The sequence below is a fragment of the Schistocerca gregaria genome, chromosome 4 (genome assembly GCF_023897955.1).
Source record: "Schistocerca gregaria isolate iqSchGreg1 chromosome 4, iqSchGreg1.2, whole genome shotgun sequence".
Taxonomy (NCBI): domain Eukaryota; kingdom Metazoa; phylum Arthropoda; class Insecta; order Orthoptera; family Acrididae; genus Schistocerca; species Schistocerca gregaria.
The window spans coordinates 142,620,432-142,625,836 of NC_064923.1; positions in this window are offsets into that span (position 1 = coordinate 142,620,432).

The window sequence follows — 5,405 nt, forward strand, 5'->3', positions numbered from 1 at the left end:
CAACTAAACATCGAAATTAATAATATGGAATAGATCCCACCGACCCCTTTCAAAATCATAATGCTGGACTCGAGTGTCCTCCGAAAGCATATTTTGTTGCATACTAACGCGAATTCTTCACAGACGAATGGAAAAACTGGTAGAAGCCGATCTCGGGGAAGATCAGTTTGGATTCCGTAGAAATATTGGAACACGTGAAACAATACTAACCTTACGACTTATCTTGGAATATAGATAAAGGATAGCCAAACCTACGTTTCTAGCAATTGTACACTTAGAGAAGGCTTTTGACAATGTTGATTGGAATACTCTGTTTCAAATTATGGAGGTGGCAGGAGTAAAATACAGGAAGCGAAAGGCTATATACAATTTGTACAGAAACCAGATTGCAGTTGTAAGAGTCGAGGCTGAGTCTGAGCACTATGGGACTTAACTGCTGTGGTCATCAGTCCCACCGAACTTAGAACTACCGAAAGCTAACGAACCTAGGGGCATCACACATATCCATTCCCGAGGCAGGATTCGAACCTGCGACCGTAGCGGTAGCGCGGTTCCAAACTATAGCGCCTAGAACCACAAGGCCACTCCCGCCGGCTAAGAGTCGAAGGACATAAAAGGGAAGCAGTGGTTGGAAAGTGAGACAGGGTTGTAGCCTACTCCCGATGTTATTCAGTCTGCATATTGAGAAAGCAGTAAAGTAAACAAAAGAAGAATTCGGAGCAGGTATTAATATCCATGGGGAAGAAATAAAAACTTTGAGGTTCGCCAACGACGTTGTAATTCTGTCAGACACAGCAAAGAACATGGGGAGGCAGTGGAACTGAATGCTCAGTGTCTTGAAAGAAGGATATAAGACGAACATCAACAAAAGCAAACCGAGGATAATGGAATGTAGTCGAATTAAATTGGGTGATGCTGGGTGAATTAGAATAGGAAATGACACACTTAAAGTAGTAAAGGAGTTTTGCTATTTGGGGAGAAAAATAACTGATGATGGTCGAAGTAGAGAGGATATAAAATGCAGACTGGCAATGGCAAGGAAAGCGTTCCTGAAGAAGAAAAAGTTGTTAACATCGAGTATAGATTTAAGTGGCAGGAAGTCGTTTCTGAAAGTAGGTGTATGGAGTGTAGCCATGTATGGAAGTAAAACATGGACGTTTAATAGTTTGGATAAGAAGAGAATAGAAGCATTCGAAATGTGGTGGTACAGAAGCGTGCTGAAGAGTAGAAAGGTAGATCACATAATTAATGAGAAGGTATTGAATAGAACTGGGGAGAAGAGAAGTTTGTGGCACAACATGACTAGAAGAAGGGATCGCTTGGTAGGACATGTTCTGAGGCATCAAGGTATCACCAATTTAGTATTGGAGGGTAGCGTGGAGGGTAAAAATCGTAGAGGGAGACCAAGAGATGAATACACTAAGCAGATTCAGAAGGATGTAGGTTGCAGTAGGTACTGGGAGATGAAAAAGCTTGCAGAGGATAGTTTAGCATGCAGAGCTGCATCAAACCAGTCTTAGGACTGAAGATCACAACAACAACAGCGTCTCTGTCATCCTCGGTATTACGTTTCTGCATTTTTCATCCTCTCGTAAATCCGCCATTTGTGGTCGCAGAAAGATTCTTGGACGTAGCTCGAATGATGAAAGCATTCCAGGTAGCCATGTATCCTTCGTTGACTCTGAACTGTAGTATGACAAATCGTCATTTCTATCTTTTACTTCAAAAGGTTTTGGTTACTTGTCTACACAGATACACTCATAGGCTGACAATAAATATGTAGATGGGTCATGGTTTCGTTTGAGTAATCATCCTGTCCTAAATGATAATTGAAAACACCGGACAGCTTAAATCAGGCTGGACACACCATGTTTGAATCTGCTAGGTCTGGGCAAATCTCCAGTGCGTTAAGTGCGCCACCTGTATATCCGAGTGAAAGACGACTTGTTAAGTCCCGCGGGTACTAAATTGGAGTAACTGGAAGTAACTTCATTAACAAATCCGGCTGTTGAAAGTTTACAGTGGAGCCGGTAGAGCTAAGACAATAAGATCTGCAATTTTACGGACGGAATTTTATGCAGGGAAGTAAGTGATTTCTAAGACGTTTCGTAGCTCGAGTACTGAAACTACTTCCAGTAAATTGCTGGAGGGTCTCAGAGAAACAGAGACAGTTTTTGTGGCCGGAGAGGTAACATAAAAGATTGAAGATGAGGGTAGTGGAACAATGAAGCGCAAAACGACGGAAAGTTAGCAAATCTGTATCTGACTAGGAGGTACTTCATTTTCCGTACCTCCAGTTCCGTTAGTTCCTGGAATTAATTTCAGTACTATATACACCCTTTTATTATAAAAACCTCTCAGTATTTCATTAAGTGTTGCAACTGTGACAGGGCAGCAGTTTCTGTTACCTAAAAAATCGCTCCTTCCACTACACAGAGTGTATCAAAGAATCATCTGATTTGGCACTCTGTACTTCTGAAACTAATGAACATATACAATGAATTTTGCTTTTGATCAGTTCGGAACTCAAAATTTTTTTCATAGCTTTTCATAAGTGTTCTATATGTTCCACTGGAGATGAATGGCTTGTGTTAATGCGGCATTCAAATTGTTCCTACACTGAAGCGAGCATCTCTTGAGTAACAGCTTCCTCAGCTGTTGTTATGCGATGTCTCAGTTCGTTCACTGTTGTTGGTAACGGTGGCACATTAACAGAGTCACTTATAAAGCGTCAAAATAAATAATCACATACCGTCGGATCCGGTGACCTTGGAGGCCAGTAATGTAAGGCTGAATCATTTAGTCGAACATACAGCTGGGTAACTGTAAACAAAAGAGCCGTGAAGTAAGTTGCGTGTTACGTACAGACGTCTTCAGTACTCGTGATGCTGAGAAAAAAAGACCCACCTATTTACTCAGATAATGATGTCAAAGTATTTGATACAGTTCACTGTGGAAAACGAAGGAATTCCATACGAAGTATGTTAAATTTTACCAAATGAACAAATAGTTAAATATATATATATATAAATATTTATAATAATATAAGTAGTTTCGTATATGATGAGTGACGGTGAGTAAGTAAACTACTGTATGTGTAGTAACAGCAGCAGATCTCTTGTGTCTAGTTACTGATGTACAGGCCCCTCTCCCCCGTCCCAAGCTGTCCCTATGCACGATTTTTTTTTTCGAGGAAGATCTGTACATATTTGGGAAGTTATTGCGATTTGACTAACAGTTTCGGTATTTCAGTAAGCCATGTTCAGGCTCTGCATGCACTTCATGTATACATACAGAAGTACCGACACTGGCATACTGGAGCCATCAGCGTCTAGATATCGTGAATTCGTTCGAATAACGGAGTCGCAATAGCCACACTCTGATGGCTCCAGAATACCAATATCGATACATCTGAATGTATTCGTGAAGTCCATATGGTGCCTGAAGAAATCTCACCGAATTTCTGCTACTGGTGGTCAAAATAAAATAACTTCTCAAATACCTACGGGGGTTTGTCGATCTTCCTTGATAAATATTTGACCATCTGCTATCCCAGGTGCACAGTGGATCAACACATGAAGCTACTTTCGAATTTGTAAAATTAGTATGGATGAAACTTTCAATTAAAATGCCTTTTTCTACGTAATTCGATTTTTATGAAATAAAGCCTTAACGATGTCCTAAGATACGCTCAAATTTCCTGTGAAAATCCCACGACAGAAATTAACGACTGCAAACAGACAAACAGATGCGATTGGTTAAGATGAAATTTTAAATCAGGATATCATTTCTTCGTGATAAGATTGTGATACAATTAAGCCTATACAGTTCGCCAAGTTATGGTCAAGTCACCTCCCCCCCCCCCCCTAAAAAAAACCGACACTAAAATTCGTCTCGTATTTTTTATGTTATCGTATTCAAACAAAAACAGAGAGATACGGCGACTTTGGATAAAACTTAAAATCATGATATCTTTTTTTCCGTGAATCTGTTTTAATGAAATGAAACTGCATGCTGCAGCGAGCTATACTAAAGTTATTGTAGGGAAGTGAGCTCAAACAGACACTGCAGTTTCAGGCATTCGTTATTAGTATAGATAACCGTCCGTTAACTAGTCCCATGACGCAAACATGACAGAAAGTGGCGCACAAGTTCCTGTAATGCATAAAGTACAGAGTGGCGTTATGTAGAATTGGTCGATAATCCACGATAGGGCACTAGAACGACAGTGAAGCGAATTAGCAATAAAAATGACAATAATATTCTACAAAAAATTTCGAAAATAATGACTATACATTGCTATTATGTGGGACAGCATGAGTTTCAGAATACTTGAAAACTGCAGGACATACGGAAAGCAGACACGTCGCATTGGATGTGTCCAGCATGGATACCATTTGTGACTGGGCAGACGTCAATACTTGCTTGCAATTCATTGAAGTAGCAGCTGCCACTGCCTGGGAAGCCGCAGCGACAGCAGCCTGTTTTGCAAATCTGTTAATTGGGTTGTCTATCTGCAGGCGCAAACTAATTCAATGCAGCACCGCGGAGCGAATGATTAGTTCACATGTTCTGACACATCTGACCATAGTGATCGTTCTGACACTTTCCCACAGCTAGCATTACGAATCTGAACTTCGAGAGATACTCTGCCCACGGATGTGTATCATAATTCTGCATGTTTCGTATTTTTAGCACAGTCATCTTCTGAAACCCTGGTGATACTTGAATAACACTGTCCTAAGAACGTTTTACAATTAGTATGAGTGATTGACCCTCTAAATGTGGCTACTTAATTAGTGAAGATAATTTTACAAAAGCTTGTTGAGCTTATAGATCGTGGACATAAACTACAATCCCTCCGACTGTAACAGACCAATATGAGTGCATTTGGTATCTTCAGCTCACCCTCCCTTTCTTTTTCTCTCTGGGTCATCAGTCTTCTGACTGGTTCGAAGCGGACCACAAGGAATTCCTATCCTGCGCCAACCTCTCCAGCTCAGAGTAGCACTTGCAATCTACATCGTCAACTATTTGCTGGACTTATTCCAATCTCTGTGTTCCTCTGTAGCTTTTGTCCTTTACAGCTCCCTCCAGTACTATGGAAGTCACTCCCTTGTGTCTTAACTGATGTTCTATCATCCGGCCCATTCTCCTAATCAGGGTTTTCCACATATTCCTTGCCTCTCCGATTCTGTGCAGTACCTCCTCAATCCTTACGTTATCAGTCTACCTAATTTTCGACATTCGTCTGTAGCACCACATCTCCAATTCTTCCATTCTCTGATGTTCCGGTTTGCCCAAAGTAGATGTTTCATTACCATACAATTCTGTACTTCAGACGTACATTCTCAGATATTTATTCCTGGAATTAAGACCTATGTTTGATGCTACTAGACTTCTCT